Below are 20,790 nucleotides of genomic sequence, written 5' to 3' on the forward strand. Positions count from 1 at the left end.
TTTCACCTCCATACTGTTCCCTTGCCAGGATTCAATTTGGCTTTGAGTTTATCCCTCATCCCTGCCTTCTAGACAGGACCTGGGTCTACCTCTGTCCCTCGGGTGTGACCAGGAAACTAGCAGCCCTGGTCCCTGGCCTAGCCCATCTCATGTAGGAAGACATGGTTTGGAGATATCCCCTGTAATTCAGTCCTGGCTCTTTCACAGAAATAACAATTGTCAAAGAAATAGTAATAATAATGGCCAAAATTCGAGGGTAGAACATATGGCATACACAGTACGTGTTTCTTGAGTTCCTTATGACCTTTCAGTAAGGTAGGTTGTATGACTTCGTATCCCATTTTATAGATGAGCAGACTGAGGCTCACAGGGGCAAAGTCATTTGCCCCAGGGGGACGTCAGGCTAATTAGTGGTAGAAGTGGGCTTTGAACCCAGATCTGGCTGATGTCAGAGCTTGTGTCCTTGGACAAGTCGCTACCCTTCTCTGGGTGGAACCACCCCCTCATTTTGTCCATGAGTTCACAGACTGGTTGCAGAAACAAGACAAGCCCTCATGGGGCTGCACAGGGTTTAGTGTTTGTTTTGGTTTATGAAGATATAATCTGTATACAGTAAAACTTTTGAAAGTGTACTGTTCTAGGAATTTTGATAGTTAATGTAACTGCTGCCACACAGTTAAGATACAGAACATTTCCATCATCCCCGGAAAGTTCCTTGGTGTCCTTTTGTGGTCAGCCCTTAACCCAGCCCCCAGCTGCTGGAAACCCCTGATCTGATTTCTCTGGAGTTTTGCCTTTTCCAGAATGTCCTACGAATTTAATCATACAACAGGTAGCCTTTTGTACTTTTTTTCTTTTTAACTCAGAAAAATGCTTTGAGATTCAGTCATGTTGTTTCGTGGATGGGCATTTGGGTTATTTCCAGTATTTTTGTCTATAAACATGTGTGGTCAGGTTTCTTTGTGAAACGTTCATTTTCACTTCACGTGGGTAAATACCTAAGAGTAGGATTGCTGGGTGTTTAGTATAAAAGAAGATTTAACTTTATAAAAAACTGCTCAGCTATTTTCCCGAGTGGTAGTACCATTTTGCAATCTCACCAGCTGCGCCAGGAGAGTTCCAGTTACTACTCTGTGTCCTCACCAGTGCTTGGTGGGGTCAGTTGCTTTTTGTTTGTTATCCTAATAGATGTGTAGTGGTATCTCACTGTGGTATTAATTCACATTTTTCTAATGAGTAATGATATTGAACATCTTTTCATATGCTTGTTTGCAATCTGTATATCTTTGGTGATGTGTCTGTTCAGATCTTTGCATCTTTTTTTCTATTGGGTTGATTGCTTTCTTATTGAATTTTGAGAGTTCTTTATATATTCTGGTTCTCTGTCTTTTAAAAGATATGTGTTTTGTCGATACTTTCTCCTAGTCTGTGGCTTGTCTTTTCACTTTCATAATGGGATGTTTTGAAGAACAGAAGTTTTTAATTGTGCTGATGTCCAGTGTATTAATTGTTTCTTCTCATGCTTTTGTGTTTATAAAGAACTCTGCCAAACCCATGGTCATAAAGATTTTCTCTCCTATGTTTTCTTCCAAACATTTTGTAGCCTTAGGTTTATATTTAGGTTTATAATCCATGATAAGTGAATTTTTGTGTCAGGTGTGAGATAAGGGCCTGGGTTTTGTGTGTGTGTGTGTGTGTGTGTGTGTGTAAGTCCACTTATTCTAGTACCATTTGTTGAAAAGACTGCCCTTTCTCTTTTGAGTCTTCTGAGTCATGTTGGCGCCTTTGTCAAAAAATCAGTTGATCTTTTATGCACATTCTCCTTCTGGACTCTACTGTGTTTCATTTTCTATCTGTCTTTCCTTTTACCAGTACCACCCTGTCTTGATTACTGTGGCTTCATACTAAATTTTTAAAGTGGTTAGCATGAATCCCCTGACTGGTTTTTTTCCAGAGTTTTGGCTATTCTAAGCATTTGCATTTTTCTGTTAATTGTACCATCAGTTGTTGATTTCTACAAAAAGGCCCGCTGGGATTTTGATTGGGATTGTATTGAATCTCTATATCAGTTGGGCAGGACTGACATCTTGACAAAATTGAGTCTTACCATCAATGAATATGGTATACCTCTACATATATTTAGGTCTTTGATTTCTCTCATCAGAGAATACAGATCTTGCACATCGTTGTTAAATTTTGCCAAAGTAGTTTACATTTCTTGGTAGTTTTATAAATTGTAAATAATTTTCCAATTATTACTAATATATAGAAACACAGTTTTTAAATATTGACTTTATATAAAGCACAGGATTTTAATGGCTTGGGTGCTTGGTATTGGGTACCATGTTTTGGAGGGAGAGTTGCAAAATGGAGATTTTTTTTGTTCTCCTGGGCTCTCAGGAATGTCACCTCTGTCCTATGACATTTTCTAAGATGGTCAAGTGTGAATTTTTCCTACTAAGACATGTGGCATCTTGGGTGAGTTGCCACAGCCTCCGTCTGTGAAATGGAAAGCGTTAGAGAGAACTGGATCAGATGACCCGATGAGATCCTTTCCAGCTCTGAGCTAGATGTTCACACTAACTATGGGGTGGGAGCTTTGGAAGGGAGCTGAGTCCTGATCTGAGGGAACCCTCTCTTTATTGCACAGAACTGGGAGGGGAGGATATGTGCCTGGGGTCCAACAGGGGCTGACCCTGACCAGGGGATGGATCTCCTGTTCTCAAATCCAGTCCCTTACCACCCCCCACCCCGATTCGGATGGGGAAAGACAGTGCAGCAAGACAGCCCAGCGGGAGATGACTCCACAGCTGGGAGGGAGGGAGAGGCTGGGGAGGCGGCCATTAGTGCTGGCAAGCCATGAAGCTGCCAGGCGCTATGACCCTCAGAAGTGGCCAGTTCACGTTTGGCTGTTTTCAAAGTATAAAAGCACCATGCTTGGAAGTGCGGGTTTTGGCTGACCTCACCCCAAGTGTGGAGTTTAAAGGCCTTTGTAACTCTTTGGTTTGGAACCGGGTCTGGGCATGGCTGAGGAAAGCACTGGAACCCATTAGTGCTCGTTCCAGTTGCTCTGCCTTGAGGAGAGGGAAGCAGCCTCCTCTCCCCTTAGCACTGCAGACAGCCTAGGAACCTGAAGGGTACAAGCAGTGGGGAGAAGGGAAGGGAGAGGTGGCAGGTCCATCAGTTATCGAGGACCTAGCCTGGCCTTGGTTGGATAGTGCCAGGAGCAGCTCAGCTTTTAATGCCTGTTTGCTTTGATATTCCTGGTACCTCTCTGAGTTCTCCCATTCTACAGATGAAGAAACTGAGACTCAGAGAGGTTTCATTTCTCCACCAGAGTCACATGTGGAGCCAGTGAAGGAGCTGTGAGTCGGACCCAAGTTTTGTCTGAGCTCAATAGCTGTTGGACCAGGGCTGCTGATGGGCACAGGTTTTCTGTTGGGGTGAGGAAAATGGCCAGGGACTCGATAGTGGTGATGGCTGAAGAACGTGGTGAGTGTACTCAGTGCCACTGAACTGTACGTTGAACAGTGGTTAAATGGTGGTTAATTTCATGTTAATGTGTATTTTACAACCACGAAGGGAAAAAAGCGCTGTGTGTCCTTTACATCCATGCTGCCTCTCTCCACAGCAGGCTCCTTGGCCTGGGCGAGTGTGGGCCGTCACACCTGTGCCTCCTGGTCGGTGGGAGTGTCTGGGCTCCAGGCAGAAGGGCAGGCAGGGGCTTTGGCCAGTGGAGAGCCGCAGCTGGGTTGGCTGTTGATGCCATCCTCTCCTTTAAGGATAGAAACTTAGACCCTGGCAGGATCCCCAAGAGGATGCTGGGACACTGTCCCAGAGCTCTTGATCCACACAAAAGAGGTGGGACCTGGGGTGACCATGGCTTGCTGGCCACCAAAGCTGTGCCATAGTCCAGGGCTGGGCTGGGGCCAGAGCGGCTGCCCTGGTGCCCGCCCGGTTGGCCTCTGGTCCCTGTCCCTTGGCACTGCTGACACTTAAAGCTCTTTCCCCCACAGGGCCTTCCCCTTTGGGAGGGAAGTCAGGGAGGGAAGTCAAAACCAGACTGCCCCCATTTTTTTGGAGATGCATAATGAAGGACGTAGGGGAAATGATATGAGGTACTTCAGCCAAAACAAACAAGCAAGTAACTAAATGAAAGGGGCTTAACGAAGCCATATTGGTAATTGTTGAATCTGAGTGAGTCAGCTTAGGTTGGGTTCTTAGAAGCAGAACCTGCGAGGGGGTTGTGCACACACATGGCTTATGGGGAGGCATGTTCTCAGGAGAAGGGCATGAGGGAGGCAGGACAGGGCAGCAAGGATGCGGCCTCAACTAGAGGCCAGCCTCGGGCTCCCCCATAGGGAGCTCTGGAGTTGGCACTGTACTGCGAGCCAAGGAGTCAGCCTTCTGTTCCCACATCGGTCGTTGGCCGTCAACACACGCATGTGTGTGAACACATACGCACACATACCCCCGTGTTGGGTGGGGGGGGCTCTAAACGCCTGACCAGGACACTGTTCCCATAAGGGGTATCTGGGAGCCATTATTGGCCCCGACCTCCCTGTAGCCGGGGATTAAAGGAGCCCCGGGTGGGATAAGCAACAGCACCTACTACTTGGATATAGATGGGAGTCTCTAGTCTCTCTACTTTGGGGGTATGGTTGAAAATTTTCAAAATGGGAAAAAAGAAATCTCTGCTGAAACAAGCTTTTGAGAAGGAAGGAAGAAAAAAGGGGACTCGTGAGGTGCCTGGGTGGCTCAGTGGGTTAAAGCCTCTGCCTGAGCCTTCGGCTCAGGTCATGATCTCAGGGTCCTGGGATCGAGCCCCGCATCGGGCTCTCTGCTCTGCGGGGAGTCTGCTTCCCTTCCTCTCTCTACCTGCCTCTCTGCCTACTTGTGATCTCTGTCTGTCAAATAAATAAATAAAATATTTTTTTAAAAAAGCGGGGGGAGTCATGCCCGCTTGTGCTGGCTTTGTGCCAAGCACACCACTGCCTTCCTCCGCCTGGGTGATTTCCCTGATCCGAATGGAGTAGTCGAGACTCAGAAACATTGAGTAGCCCTGAGTCTAGGGGTTGCCGGATTGAGCAAATAAAAATACAGGCTATCCAGTTACAGCTGAATTTCAGATCAACAGCAGCAACAAGTTTTGTGGAAGCATGTCCCATGTTGTGTTTGGGGAAAAGTTGTTTGTTGTGTACCTGAAATTCAAATTCTAAGGGGCATGTTGCATTTTGCCTGATGGCGCTGCCCAGGTCACGCATCTATAAGGTGGGGAGCTAAGAATTACAGTCAAGTGAGGCTGATGCTAAAGGCTTACGTTTTTCAACCCTGAGGAGTACAGCACTCACAAAAGATGTTTGGAGGCAGCGTCTTGCCGGGGCCTCATAAGGGTGCTATTAAGAGCAGAGCCCGTTAGAATCATGTGGTGGGCTCTGGAAAATTCTGATGCCTCGGTCCTACTCCAGACGAACGTAGTCAGAGTCTCTCTTGCACCCCTCCACCTTTTTGAAAGCACCCCAGGTGAATGGAAGGCTCATTGGCCTGGGCCCCCAGCTCCCCATGTGCACGGACCTGGAAAGGCATATACTGGAGACCAAGAGGAACGTACCCCACAGCCCCTGCCCTGTGTTGGGCCCAGGAAAGTGTTTTCGAGAGGCAGGGAGCCTGGCCCCGTTGGCCACCTTCCCCACTTCAGCATCCTCCCACAGCTCCCGTCACCTGCCAGCAGAAGTTCGGCCTGGCACACAGGCCCTGCCTCGGCCTGCCGCGTGCCAGGCTCTTTGACGGCTCCCTCGCCGTGCCATTCCCTCTGCTGGGAATGCCTTGCTGGGCTGTTTTTGTCCACCTGGCCAACTCCTCCTGTTCCTTCCCAAGGTCCAGCTCACATGCCACCCCATATCGGGAGCTTGCCTCGCCCCCCACAGCAGAGCCTGTCACCCCATCCTCCAGCACCTTGTGGCAAAGACTCAGCGATAGTGGCTCACGTCTGCATAGGAACGAGCGAGGGGTCTGCGGGGCCATCTCACCACTAGCTTGGTACTTGTCCACGTCTGATGGTGGTGCTTGGCACGGCGAGGCACTTAGTAAATGGGTATTGAATTGGAGGGAGAAGGAAAGATTTTGTTGAGGGAATGGAGCCCTATCTTTCCCCATAAGGGTCCCCTCTTTCCTTCTGCTCCTCTCCTTGGCTGACACTTAAGATCATTTGCCTGGAGCCTAGGCCCTGTGCAGCCCAAAGGTAAACAGGTTTATAATGACTTGAGGGGAAAAAAAAGCAAGTGAGCCAGGAAGTTGGCCAGTGCCAGCTATGGGCCTGGGTAGGTGGAAAAAGGCCCCTGTGGCAGGCCCTGAGCCTTGGAGCTGGGCCCCAGCGGCCTGGGCTGAGCCTCTGCTTCCCAGAACTCCTCTGGATAAACACGGAAGGAAGTGAGGGGGGCAGCCCCCCCCTTTCTGAAACAGGCCATGGCCCAGAAGGAGGCTGAGTGGTTGGGGAGGCGGGGGCCAAGACCCCACTTCGGAGAGGCCTAGGGCGCTTGTGCTTTTGGTATTAAAAGAATTTTTTCTTTTTTTAAATCGTGGTAAAATACACATAACAGAAAACTTACCGTTGTAACCATTCTTAATTGTCTAGTTCACTGGCCTCAAGTACATTCAGGTTGTGATGTAGCCACAAGCACCGTCCGTCCGCAGAACTCTCTTCGTCTTGCAGAAGGAGGGCGGCTCTTTGAAGCCTGTTCCATTCTGTTGAAAAATGTAACTGAGAAACAGTGTTTTCCACTACCGGCTGCGGCTGAGGCCCCGGGTAAATACAACAGCCCCTGCCCTCCAGGAGCTCTCATTCTTGGGGGTGGGGGGGTGGGCAGAGAGGACCATGGCACCGGGGAGGTCATGCAGGAGAGGTTGGCGAAGACACAGCTGGACGTGTGGGGCAGGGGGACGAGGCCGGCCTCGGGCTCCGAGTGCAGATCGTGTGACCCCCATGAACATTGGTGGCGGGGAGCGTGAAGCAAGTGTCCCAGCCATCCCACAAGTTCAGAAGGAAAACAACACAGCCCCCTTGCTCAGCTCCCTCTCTGCCCAGGTCTCCTGCTGCGTGTGTGTGTTCATTATGACGCCGTGCCATGGAAGGTGACATTTTCTTTGCCATCTTCCTCAAGGCCTTTTGGATTAGTATCACTCTCCCGCGTGGCACCCCTACGCCTACCAAAGTTTCCCGGCCTTCCTGCTTTCCCAGGGAGCAGTTCTGTGTGGGGCTTTGGCTGCCTGTGGGTGCAGAGGACATATTCCCAAGCCAGGCCGGAATGTGGAGGGAGCAAGTCTCCTCGTTTGGAGCAAGGTCACGGACAGTGGCTGTGGGTATACTTATGTGGCGCCTTCGAAGCCGTGCAGGTGCTCCTATGGGGACTGGAGGCCCTCACTTGGCAGCAGACGGGACCCAGGTGTGCGTCACTCAACCTGGAAGACTTGAGGACACTAGAGGTGGCCAGTGAGTGTCTGGCATCATGTGTCCATCGTCCCTGGGCCCCAGATGGCCACTGATAGGACCTCCTGCATAGAGAGCCAGGGGTGTGGGTCCCAGTTTGGCTCCCTGGTCTTTCTCCTGGAGACAGAGGCAGGTGGCACTGTTTTGGGATGCGGCTATGCAGGGTGGAGGGCTCTTGGTGAGGGAGAGGTTTAGGAAGGGCTGCCGGCAGCATCATTTTGGTTAGCTTGAAACACACCTCCTGGCTTTCGTTTTCCAGAGAAACGTGTGCCTTATTTATGGACAATTTGGAAAGCGTAGAACAATGGGAAGAGACGCAAGGAAGGGGCCATAATCCTACCCTCCAGAGATAATCACTGTTAATATTTGGCCTATTCTGTTTAAATTTTCTTTTCTGTTAACAAAATATTTTTTATCCTGCCTTTCCCCCACAGCATTATATAAATATTTTCCCGTGTCATTAACACTCTTCATAAACATTGTTTTTCACGGCTGCATTCTATTTCAGCCTGGGGATCTATTAGCACTGACTTAGCAGCTGGTAAGTCAGACACCTGGCCCCCCCAAGGTGGGAAGATGAACCCCAGCTGTGAGGAGAGCCCTGCCCACGGGGTGTGCTGTGGCTCTGAACTCCTTGGGTTCTCTTTGGCCACTCCTCTGGGCTGCAGTGCCCCCGGCCAACCCTGGCCCCAGGGAGGTAGACGTCCAGCCGGGGTGGCATGACTCACTGCCTCCTTCAAGCTTCAGAGCCCTGGGCATGAATGGAGGGGCTCATCCAGGAAGCCTTCCCTGGTCACCCCAGCCTGGGGTGGCAAGTGGATGTTTGCTCTCCTCTTTGAAAGCCCCGTAAGGGGGAGCCTTCGCACACCCTGCTCAGATGGTGTTTTGTGGGGTGAGCGTCGTCCTTGCTGTGCCTGGCCTTTTTGCTTCATGGATTATTGGCTTTAGAGGAGGGCCTTGCCATTCACTAGCTGTGTGACTTTAGACACGTACCATAACCTCTCTGAGTCTTGGTTTCTTTGTCTCTAAAATCAGTGATAATGCCCTGTTTTGCCTGGTTCATTGGGCAAATGAAAAGAGAGAATCTATCCCTGGTGCCTACTCTTGTCCTAGGGAACATGGTGGATGCTTGGTAAGTGGTAAGGGTTGTTCTGAGCATCAGCTATGAGTCCGTACTGGCCTCTCGTTTCCCCTTTCAGCCGCAGGAACGAGCGGCCCTGCGGGGAACGGTTGACCCGAACTGCCGTTGACCTAGCTACAGTTGAATGAACTATCTTTGCTCCCTTTTCTTCTGCCCACACTTTGGTCGGGGAAACTGAGGCCACCCTGAAGTTCTGCCTACACTCCATGACTCTTGGCAGATCCCTGGAGGGTGGCTTAGGGAACGTCTTTAGGGATTCAGGAACACACTGGATACATCAGTTGGTGAGCCAGGGAAATTAGCAGAAACGAGCTCATTTCGATAGCAATGAGCTGAGTCTCCCTCCAGCTGCCAGACATTTATGAGGCTGGCTGGGTGCCGGCGGCCCGAGGCCTCCAACGGCCCCCATCCTTCTGCCTTCCGGCTGGAAATAATTCGTATTTAAAAAATAACAATAATAAAAAAAAGAAAAATCTCCGTCTCCTCTGGCTTTCTGATTCCTTCAGGCCCAGGTGGGGAGACGGTGGATGCCTTTGCTCTGTGAACTCTGTGCAGGGCAGTCAGACAGGAAGGGTCCCCAGTCGCCCCTCCCATATCTGCTAAAAGGTGGGGACACTCCACCTACCTGAGCAGAACCGCCAAGGGACTTTGCCTTTCAGTGACCCTCCCTGTAGCAAACCCTGCTCTTAGGGAGGGAGGAATTGTTAGAATTCCAGTAGGATCCTGCAAGGGCTTTGGGTCTTTTCCCTGCTTTGTGCCTCAGTTTCTGCATCTGTAAAATGAAGAAGAGATTGACGGAGGATGTGTGACTTTCAGGCCCAGCATTATATGGACACCGGGGTCCCAGGGTTGAGTGTTTCCAGTCCTGTCTGAGAACCATAATTACCTAGGGCATGTGTCCCGTGCAGGTTGTCTGGCCTACTGAGTCACACTCTCTGGGGTAGGGCCCAGCACGGTACATTTCTGAGATAATTTTTTTTTTAATTTTTTAAAAGATTTTATTTATTTATTTGAGAGAGAGACAGTGAGAGAGAGCATGAGAGGGGAGAGGGTCAGAGAGCGCAGACTCCGCAGGGAGCCTTACGCAGGACTAGATCCCAGGACCCTGGGATCATGACCTGAGCTGAAGGCAGTGGCTTAACCAACTGAGCCACCCAGGCACCCCTGGGGTAATTTTAAAATTGATACTAAATTAACCTAATATACAACTCACCACGGTAACCAGTTCGTTGGTTCTTGGGATGTTTTCCGGGTTATGCAACATCACCCCTATGGAATTCCAGAAGGAATGTGCATCTTGAATAAGGGCCCCCAAGAGATTCCCCCAATCCCTCGGGGGGCCTCTGCGAGCCAGTGTCCCTGAGGGCTTGAGTTGGACCCTTGGGTGCCAGTCAGTGAAGGCCACTCTCTGCCAAGAGAAGCAAGTGTTCGGGACCTCCATGAGCTAAGGTACGAGGTCCCTTAGAGGAGGAGGCCAGGGTGGGGGAGGGGGGCCGTGTTCCCCACCCCCAGCTTCTGAGGGGAGCAGGGGCTCTTCCCCCATCTCTGTCCAGTGCATGTCATACCTCGCAAGCTGGTGAACCCTCCCTTACTCAGGTCTGGTGACCCTTTAACTCTCAGCTTGGGATTCTGAGAATGGCTGGAGCTGCTTTGGGCTCACAGCCAGGAGCCTTGCACAGTTATGGCCCACGAGGCTACTCCCACCCCAGGGACCCCCCTTCTGCTCTTTCTCAGCCCACCCCTATGGCTGTCAGTGCCCCCTCACTGCCCTGCTCGTGCACCCCTGTTCCAGACACTGTGACCCACCCATGCCACCCCCACCCTCTGTGAATTCCCCTCCAAGCAACTCGGGGCCCCTGAGAACTTTACCCCTTAGTGGACAGGATTTTGACACAGCGGTCACCGAGTCTGAGGGGTAGGGACGGGGTACTGTAGTTTGCACCTCTTCAGTGAAGGGGCCAAGCTCTTTCCCTGGGTGCCCCGCCCTGACCGAGGTTGTGTCTTGTGGTCTCTGGTGGGCCACTCTCCTTCAGGCAGGGAGCTCCTGCACAAGGTTCTTGGTGGCCCTCGAGGCTCCGTGGGGTGTCCAGCTAGTCCCTCGGACAGAATGGGACTCTGCCCCTAGTGCTCTTGCTGGGTGACCCTTCCCCTGGCGTGGGGGTGGCCAGATGGCTCTGTGCCCCTTCCCTGATGTACCTTATGGCTCTCAGGGTCATCATGGCTGTCTGACCCTGTCCACAGTCAGCGCCTCTTCCTAGGCCCCCAGCCTGACTTAAGGGGGGATCAGTAGACGTGGCCTTTGCCTCTGGGCTTGGGTGGTTTTACTGAGTGCTTGTCTATATCGTCTGCTCTGAAATTCTTTCCTTGGTGCTCTAGCAGGTCTGGCAGTCCCTTGTGGCTACCCTTCCATGGTTCACATATGGTGGGCCACACTCCTGCGTGACCTTTCTCTCCATGGGCCTCAGTTTCTACATAGGACATCACTGTTCCTTTCTAGCCCTGCCCTTGCATGAGTCACCCCTGCCCTGGATGTGGCAGCTCCCAAAGGAAGGCTGAGCAGCTGGATGGACACACCTGCAGGGCCTTATTCCCGTGGGATTCCCAGAGTCCCCTGCAGTTTGCAGGGAGAAAGGTTGGGGGCTCTGGGAGGGGCAGTTTTCTGCCAGGGTCCCACCCAAACCCCCACTCCCAGCCAATCCCACAAGGTTGACTGGAGTGGCATTCTCTTGGGGTGGCTGCTGGTAGAGCTTGGATGGTGCACAGAAGCGTCTGGGCCGGCATGGAGTCAGTTTCTGCATCTGGAAAATGGGTCTCTACCTGAAAGGGCTTTTGTGAGTGGGAAATGAGATGATGCATGGGAAGACCCGAGCGGATACTGTCTTCTTGGCCGCAAACATCCCTGGTATCCTTCTTACACAGACGAGTAAGGGCAGCTCCCAAAGTCACCCTGTGGCTTGTTCATACAGCCCGTTAGTGAAGGAGCCAGACCCCAGTTCTGCCCATTGCAACAGTACTTCCTCCTCCTTGCCTTTTTCTCTTTTTTAAAGTAACACGTGATCGGTGCAGAACATTTGGAAAACAAGCATGAGGGAAACCCAGGTTATCCTTAATTCTACCACCCAGAAAGGAAATCATTATTATTTTTTAATTAGCTTTTTTTTTTTTTTTAAGATTTTATTTATTTATTTGACAGAGAGAGATCACAGGTAGGCAGAGAGAGAGGGGGAAGCAGGCTCCCTGCTGAGCAGAGAGCCCGAGGCAGGGCTTGATCCTAGGACCCTGGGATCATGACCTGAGCCCAAGGCAGAGGCTTTAACCCACTGAGCCACCCAGGCACCCCGGAATATTGTTTTTCTTGTTCTCTTTCTTAGCAAAAGACGGGCAGCAGAAATCTGCTGTATACCCATCTGTTGCCAAATGAAAAGAAGGTAGCCACACGCACAGTGCAAGTAGCTGGGTGCTTGGCAACATCGAGAATGTTTCCTTAACTAGGTACATATTCTGTGTGACTTTTAACGGGTGCTTAGTATTCCAGCTCACAGCTGTGAAGCATTTACTCACCGGTCCCCGGGCCTGGACATGGAGGTTGTCACAGCGATTTTGTTTTTCATTTTTTAACGATCGTAAATGCTGTGGCGGTGAGCATCCTTGTGCCAATGTCTGTGTGCATCGCCGGCTGCTTCCTTAGGGTAAGTTCCTAGAAGCGGGACTGCTAGGTCAAAGGCTATGCACGTTTAAGGTCAGAGTGCCCTCCGGAAAGGCCGTATCCGTTTTCTCCCTCAGCAGCCGTGGAAGAGAGAGGTCCCGGATCTTGTAATTCACAACCCTTGCTATTTCCAAACCGTGAGCCCAGAAAGAGTTGGAAAAAAAAAAAAAAAAAAGAGAGAGAGAGAGAAGAAAACCACCGAGCTGGGAGCGACTTCCTGCCAGAGGAAGGGAGGCATTTGGTAAATAGACCACTCCCAGTTTTTGAGTAGATGCTCTGAGGCCTGCCTTCGGGCCAAGCCACTTGGGAACATGCAGAAAAGCCAAGAGCTGGTCCGTGGTCCCATCCCCTGGGACAGGGAAGGCGGTGAACACCTGAAAGGCCACAGGAGCGTCAGCCCCGGGCAGGGGACAAGTTCAGGCTGAGGGCAGGGCTCCCGCCGGCCGCCAGGGGCCACCTCCATCCCTGGCATCTGGTTCAGTGCTTGGAAGGACGAGAGGGGTGGTGAATATTTGTGGAATAACAAAAAGCAGCTTGTTACTGACCGAAGCCGGCGTGAGCTCTTTGAAGTAGGGTTTGAGTCTTGTTGGCAGCTGGCTCTAACTTGAGCCTAGAACGAGCCTAGAATGGTGCCTGTTCTCTATAAATACTGGCTGGGTGAACCAAGGCTTCACGGGGCAGATGAGTCCAAGAAGGTGGTGAAGGCGCCGTCCAGCTCTTGTCACCGGGCTGCTGCTGCTCCATCCCCCAGCCCTCCCGTCAGTGCTAGAAAGCACGGGTTGGGGATCTGGGTGCCTCCACTTCTGTGTGAGTGGGCTATTTGCTCCCCTTCACCCCCGTCTGAGCTTGACTTTCTCAGTGGCCTGGACTTTGTTCTCAGGGTCCCTTCTGGCTCTCCAGATGAGACTCGGTGTCTGTGGACAGGATGGAGGCAGGGAAGAGTGTCACATCCAGTAAGATGGGGGCTCCTACTGGTGAGCTCGACTCAGCCCTGGTCCTGCCCCAGCCCTCAGCAGGGCCCTCTCAGGTGGCTGGTGGCACTGCCCTGAGGAGAGGATCTAGAAATAAGGTGATCCAGCCCTTCTCCAGCAGTGTCCTCCTGTTTCGAATAAGGTGGTGGATTGTTTGAGAGAGGAGAGGCCCCGGCGAAACATCCTGGTTTTAGAGTCCTAAGTGCCAGCCCCTCCACTCCTCACCCCTGCCCTCCATCCCTGCACCTCCCCCTGCCCCTCCCCCCACCCCGGGTGGCTTCTTGGGCAAGCCCAGGGCTCTGCCCCTCAGCTTGACTCCCCCACAGCTACCCTACCCTGTTCCTCTCCTGAGCCCCACAGTAAAACTGCTCCTGGTGGCTCCCTTCTCCCTTCTGGCCTCTTCCCCTCCACTTGATAACCCACTCTGCCCCTCTGCTGTGAGGCTAAGAGAAGCTCTTCCTGCTGGAGGAATGCATTTTGCCACCTTGGACTTGTAGCCTCAAGATCTGCACCCTGACCCCATTTCATTAGTGAGGACACTAAGCACCAGAAAATCGAAGCTTCTTGTTCAGAGCCCCTGGTGCAGCAGTGGCCTGGCACAGCACGGAGAATCAGCCTGGGGAAGCCAGGGTCCCAGCCCAGCCTCTGCCTCCCGCCTGCATTGGGACTGTGGACAAGTCCCCTTTCCTCTCTGGGCCTCAGTTTGCTCATCCACGGAGCGAGTGGGTGCGTGGTCGATGAGCTCCGGAGCTCTTTTCCGCCTCTGCTGCTCTGTCTCTAGGTGAGGATTACACGGCATCCGGCACGGGGGGCGGGGGGAGGTTCTGGCAGTGCCTCCAGGGCCTCGTGGCACCCCCACCCCTCCCTTGCGCCCCACTTCCTGCAGCCAGTTTGGAGCCAGAGACAAAGGCCTGCTCTGGGTAGAAGGTGCGGCCCGTGGGGATGTGCGCCGGTGCCTGGCTGGCGGGCCCTGATAAGAGCCGAGGCTCCCTGTGAATCAGCGGGAGGTGCTGGTAGGGGGGAAGATAGGGTGCACTGGCGCCTGTCTCACCAGCCTCTGCCCATCGCCCCCTGCCCCAGGACCTCCCCAAGCCCCCTCATACAGTGAGAGGTTTTGTGGAAACATTGGACCTGCAGACAGCAAGGGACACAGCAGCTGTGTGACTTTGGTGACTCTTGTCCTATCACCTGTCTTCAAGGCTGGGAGTTCTCCGGCCCCAGCAAACCTGGCATTCAGAAGGCCACAGGACTCTGGGGTTCTGTCCTGGCATGTGGGACGATGTGTAGGATGGAATGTGTGTGGTTTCTGGGAGTTAAAGGCGAGCTGTTTGCTCCACATCCTCGAGGACCCTGACTTCACCCTATTGTTTGTGATGCTGGACACAGAGGCTCTGAGCTCCTCTCTGGGTTTGCCCTGGGGTGGGGGGTTCCTGCGGTTGGCAGTAGGGACCAGGGGTTGGGACTGATATATACCTGCTAATGAAGAAGCATCCACTCGTTTGCTCACTGAGGGAGGATGTCATTTTGGGACAACCTCTTGCTCCATGGGCGGTTAAGATTGTAACTGCACGGGCTTTTGTATCTTAAGTTTTGTCCAGCCGAGGCTTGGCCATTTCTGCCTACAGCCGACTTCATGCCCTTCCTGGGCATGGTGATTAAACTGTCCCATCAGTGGTGGACTTCAGTCTGACAGCAGCTAAGGGAGTAAGTGCAGGCGGGCCTGGCCTCCAGACGTGAACTGTGATGGTGACTCTCTAGTGAATCCAGTGTCTCCCCACGAGGGAATTCATGAGACAGTTGTGTCAGAGTTAAGTGTGAAGAATTGAATTCCCCAGAGTTGGGGGGCGGGTGGTGGTGACCCTCAGAATTCGAAGGCCCTGGCTCTGGAGGGTTCATCTTGTTTTAAAGTATAAATAAGAGAAGGTTATATGCAGGCTACTTTCTGGGAGATGCAGAAGCATGTGGATGTTTTGTATGTCAGTTATTGGTGTGACAACAATAATAATGCAAAATTCCTCTGGCCTGGTTTTCAGTTTACAAAGAATAATTCAAGGATCCCATTGATCTTCTGTGAGAGGCTCTGGCCAGGAAGACAAAATTCTTAGCTCCACTGGGCAAGTGGAGAGACTGAGGCTTAGCAGAGGGCGCACGGTTTGCTGGGGTCGTGCAGCCAGCCAGTGGGGTGTAGATAGATGCGTCTTGCGCCTCTGGCTTCCAAGGCCTGACCCCTTGCTCTCCCTGCCCCCAGGGCCTCATCTGCCCCCCCCACCCCCGCTCCGCTCTGCATCCTGATCCTCAGCCTGATCCTCAGCCCCCTTGGTGAGCAGGAAGCTCTGACCAGACTTCGTCAGCAACCCCGGGTACAGCAGCGGGTCTGTGAGGTTCCCTGGCCGTGTCCCCCAGTGGTTGGTGGACCTCATGGCCGGGGGGCTGGAGATGCTGTTTACAGAGCCCACCGGGCCACCAGCACCCTCCTGCCCACCTGCTGGCTTTGCTTCTTCACCTGGAGATGACTCACAGTAGGCTCTTCTTTCCAGGTTCGTTTTTTCCTGACACCTGGTTTTCCCTCTTAGTCAGGTAGACATTAAAAAGTTGCAGAGTGAGTAGAGTGAATTTGATAGAGGTTGAACAGAACCCCCCCCCCCTTGGAATGCAGGGCAAACGCAGGTGACTCGGGGGGAGGTTTTCTGGTGGTCACTTCTGCTCAGGCCACCATTTCCCTCAGAGGGTTGACAGTCCTGCATGGGAGCCACTTGCCTGCCCTTCTCATCCCTGCAGATGTGGCAGAAAGTATTCCCCAGGAGCCTTTTGGGTCCTCCCCCGCCCCTCTGCCCCAGCTCTGGACCGTTTTTGGAGGGCACACACAGCTACCCCCAGACCCTAAATTGCCCCCCCTGAATGCAGACCTCTCCCCAAATCATGAATCCCGCCCGGGCTCCATAAATCACCCTAAGAGTGCATTCCTTGGGGGATTTGTAAAATAATCAAAATATTTGGGGAAAAGACCTTAAGATTACTTATGGCTATTAGTGGGATCCATATATTTTGGCACCAAGCATGGCTTAATTGAAAAAATATGTGTGCTTGGTGATTTCTTTCTTTCCTTTTTTTTTTTTCTTCTTCTTCTTTTTTTTTTAATAAGGAGTAATCCCAGAGAGAAGGGTGGTTAGGGGGAAAAAAACAGGGAGGAATTGAATATCAAAAGGGTTTGTGTGGCGGAGCTGTTTACAGAATTGTGGAAAATATAATGCTAAATGGAAAGTAAGCCCTGCCTATATAGTCCGGGATTATTAATAGAACTGAATTACCACGCACATAATGGACCTTTTAAGAGACCTGGGACAGCTTTCCCCGTTGCAAAACTAGTTTCCTTCGAATAGCACCATTCACGCTGCTAAGGGCATTGGGTTACAACAATAAATAAAAATGAACAGTGCCCTGAGAAATTCAAGGAATGCACAAACGTTTCAGTGATTTAGTATGAGAAAACACTACTTAAACATTTAATTGAATCGCGTACTTTCATCTTTAAAATGTGAGCGTTTGAACTGCCACCTGAACCTTTCTCTTCACTTCATTAGCTCGCCAGCCTCCTGGGGGGAGGGGTCGCGCTCCCACCCCTCCCGGGGCTTTTCCCCTTCCCTGCAGCATCCCAGCTCTCTTTGGCCCGAGGTCATCAGGAAAAGGAGACTGGACCGGGAGTTGCCTTGCAAAGCTGTAAAGAGAGCTGTAGAGATGAGGTGGGCTTTTCCAAATGCCCCGGCTTGGTGTTGGCTTGGGGAGCCTGCATCAGTCACTGCCCCGTCCTGAGACTCAGTTTCTCCTCTGTTGAAAGAGAGACTCAGATCAGATAGGGGCTCTGGATCTTTGTCCCAGGACACGTGCCTGGTGCCCAGGTTCCCCAGGTGCTAATGTGATGCCTCCTGGTTAAAAATGATTGAGGTAGGAGCTCCTGAAGGCCCTCCGGGGGTTGGGGTCGGGTGAGGTGAGGCAACAGGAGGTCACGGACACAGCGACCACAGGGCACTTCCTGGGGCAGGGCTGTGTGCTTAGTGCTTGCTACAAAGTTGCCTCATTGAATCCCCCTGGATTAGGGACTTTATGACTCTAATCCCGGGAGGTGGGTCTGGACTGATACCTGTGGAAGGAGGCCTGGCCCCACGCCGGGTGCCGGGCGTTGAGTCTGTGTGTGTGCATAGTGGTTCCAAGTTTCCGGGACAGTGCATCCAGCGAGGGCCTGCTGACACTTTGGGCTCAGTGTCAGAGAGCCGGGGAAGATCACGGGTCTGCAGCACACGTGCCACTCTTGGCCAGGTGCTGTGCTTCCAGGTTAATGTGTACAAATGAGAAGCACACGTAGGCAAGCCCTTGAACGTTCGCTGCAGGTGGGGCTGTGTGTTGCTCCTCGGAGGTTAACCGATGGCCCTTCCTGGGTGCCTGGTCAGCCCCGGGCTTGCTCTGAGCTGCTGTGGAAGAGGCAAGAGGCTCTGCTCAACCTGCCCTTGAGGGGCTCCTTCTAATCTGTTTTTACAAGGCAGAGGAGCTGTGTGACCTTGGCTAAGTCATCTGTCGGGAAGACTCATAACCTTTTTCTAGATGCCTGGGAAACCCCCCTGGCACCAATATCTCTTTTTGGTGAGAAACCTTCATGAACTATTTCATGCCTCACCTTCCCAGCTAGAGTGGGGGCTCCTCGGGACAAGGACCGGTGTATCATGTGGCCAGTCTACTCAGAGAATGGGTACTTATGGCACCTCTCAGGAGCTTGGCCTGTGCCCTGGCACGGGGGGTGCAAAGCCGAGGCAGACCCAGCCCCTGATCTGTGGCACTTCCTGCCTGTCCAGGAGCTTGGGCTGGGGAATAGCTCCTGCAGGCTGCGATACGTGTGGTTCCCGGCCAGTGTCTTCTTAGCTTGGCTGTTCCCAGAAGCAGACCCTGAGACAACAATTCAAGTGCACAGTTCATTGTGGGGGCGGGGGGGTGTCAGGGCTGGACTCAGGAAGCAGCAGTAGGAGAGTGGGGAGGGGCAGTGCGGGGAGCACGAGGAAGCCAGGTGCCTCTGTGAGCACTTGGAGCTGAACCCGGCTGTGAACTTGGGAAAACAGTATCCAGCTCTCCTCAGGGTTATCCCGCCTGAGGGGCGAGGGAGCTGGGGCATTCATCCTCCAGGCCTGGGGTGTCCATTTCTAGCCCTTGGCAGTCATCGGGCAAAGCAAGGTGGCCAGGGCATGGGCTTCAGATAGAAGCAGGTGTGGGGGGGCGCCTGGGTGGCTCAGTGGGTGAAGGCCTCTGCCTTCAGCTTAGGTCATGATCCCAGGGTCTTGGGATTGAGCCCCGCATCGGGCTCTCTGCTCCTCGGGGAGCCTGCTTCCTCCTCTCTCTCTGCCTGCCTCTCTGCCTACTTGTGATCTCTGTCTGTCAAATAAATAAATAAAATCTTTAAAAAAAAAAAAAAAGAAGAAGAAGAAGCAGGTGTTGGCATGAGGAAGCCAGGCCGTGCACCAGCTCCTTGAGGGCGGAGGGGCAGTGGGCAGAGCACCAACAGAAGCCCATCTCCTTCAGCCAGCATTTCCTGAGTATGGGCCATGTGGTGGCAGGGGGGCTGGGTTCTGTCGCTGCCTCTAGGACACCGGGGTTCGTAGAAACTAAGACTGAAAGCCAGGTCTCCCGCATGCCAGGGCCACACTGTCTTCCTGACAGGACCGTTTTGTGTCCAGGTCAGAGCGGATTGGGAAGCTGGCCTGGAGACTGGTGGGGGGTGGGGGGAGCCCTCCCAGGGTGGACAGGAACCGGCAGGCTCTCTGGCTGTGGCACCCATATGTCCCGTGCAGGTTGTTGCATCAAGATACGTAGCTTGCTGGGGGCCTTACACACTGAGCTCGAGCTCTTGGTTTGTGCAGTCTGTATCTTCAGTGCCTGAACCAGGCTGGCCATGGAGCACGATAGCCATGCCGGAGGGGCTTTGGCTGTCAGCCAGCCCAAAGCTTTGTTTTGTTGAGAAGAGGAAACGGTCCCAGAGACACCAGTGACTTCCCCGAGTCACACAGTGACTTCCCCGAGTCACACAGTGACTTATTGACAACTGGAAGTTCAGCCAGGCCCGGGATGGCCAGCTTGCTTTTCTTCCTACTCCTTCCGTAGGAAGCTGCTATGTAAAATATGTTTTATTGTAGTTGATTATAAACAATAAAAACCTCTTGTGTTTAATGGTGCCTTCTTCTTCTTCTAATTCTTCTTCTTCTTCTTTTTTTTTTTTTTTGGATGGGGCCTTTTGTTAAAAAGCAGTTTACAACCCAGCTTCTCATTGGCTCCTTAGGAAAACTTGAGGGGAAACTGGCATCGCCCATTTTTGGCTGGGGTAACTGAGGCCAGGAAGCTCGCCTGGGTCATGGGAGGCCATGGGCCAGTGCTCAGAAGACGGGTTCGAGGCTCCTGCTGGCCCTGGCTTCTAGTGTCTCTGCTGGGCGTCACATCACCTCTGTGCTCTGAGTTCTTTGCTTTGGCTAGATGGTCTCCTACCACTCCCCTCTTCCCGCCACAGCTCTGGCCTCTTCTCTCCAAAGGTTCACAGTTAATGGAACGCAGATACGTAATTGAAGATTACGCCCAGCAATGTGTCATAAGGGTTGACAATGGATTGCTGTGGGATCCCAGCAGGGCTTGCCTAGTGAGCATGGGAAGGCTTCATGGAGGAGGTGACATTTCACTCTGGGCAGGGGGCACGTAAGGGACACTCCAGGGAGAAGGTGTCAGGGGATAACAGTAGCATTTGCCAGACATGTAGCACAATGCACCATACTTTATGCTTGTTGTCTTACAGAATTCTTACAACAGACAAGCCCGGAAAGGTGGTTTAATTATTACCATTTTGCAGATAGGGTCATTACGCCCCTGAGAGGGGAGATAGCTTGTTTAGGATCTCAGGTTTGGGATTTAAAGCCCCTTGGCTCCTTCCACCTCTCCCAGCCTCTTGTGCCACTGTCACAAAGGCCCTGAGGCCTGATCAGACCTTCTGGGCTCTTTGAGGGTCTGAGATCTACAAGAGGTGGTGAGGCTGTGAGGGATGTTGGAATAGGGCATGCCCGGGGTGGAAGGGCACTGAGACAGTGCCCCCATTGGTACCAGCCACCTTGTCCCCTCATCCTAGCTGTGGGATCTGGACAGAGTTGGGCCTTCTGTGAGTTGGGGCATCTCTAAGGAGCCCCAGAACCCTTAACACCTACCTCCCCTTGGGCACCATCTTTTCACCTGCCTACTCCTCCTGCCTTGGCTCCCTGGGGAGCCTCAGACATACTCCAGGGGCAAGCAGGTATGGCCAGCGTGGCCTCAGCATGCCTACTCCTCCCCTCAGTCCCTGGGCAGCCTTTTCTAAGGGTCCTGCTTCATGGGCCTGAGATGCCTTGAGCTGATGGCGCCTGACGTCAGCCCACAGACAGGGTACTTGAGGCTCTAAGAAGGGAAGTGACTTGCTCGAAGTCTCACTATA

General features: G+C 52.5%; 1 protein-coding gene and 1 long non-coding RNA gene across 3 annotated transcripts in view; one reads left to right on the top strand and one right to left on the bottom strand.

Annotated features, from left to right (window-relative positions):
* SMAD6 (SMAD family member 6) overlaps positions 1-20,790 on the top strand; it is a 75,781-nt gene that overhangs the window by 27,139 nt on the left and 27,852 nt on the right. The window lies entirely within an intron of this gene.
* On the bottom strand, positions 4-14,468 carry LOC116590737. Its single transcript, XR_004285716.1, has 3 exons — positions 14,456-14,468; positions 12,984-12,986; positions 4-61 (listed from the first exon to the last, which is right to left on the bottom strand). It is a non-coding gene; the product is annotated as an uncharacterized LOC116590737 (long non-coding RNA).

The sequence above is a fragment of the Mustela erminea genome, chromosome 5 (genome assembly GCF_009829155.1).
Source record: "Mustela erminea isolate mMusErm1 chromosome 5, mMusErm1.Pri, whole genome shotgun sequence".
NCBI classification, from domain to species: domain Eukaryota; kingdom Metazoa; phylum Chordata; class Mammalia; order Carnivora; family Mustelidae; genus Mustela; species Mustela erminea.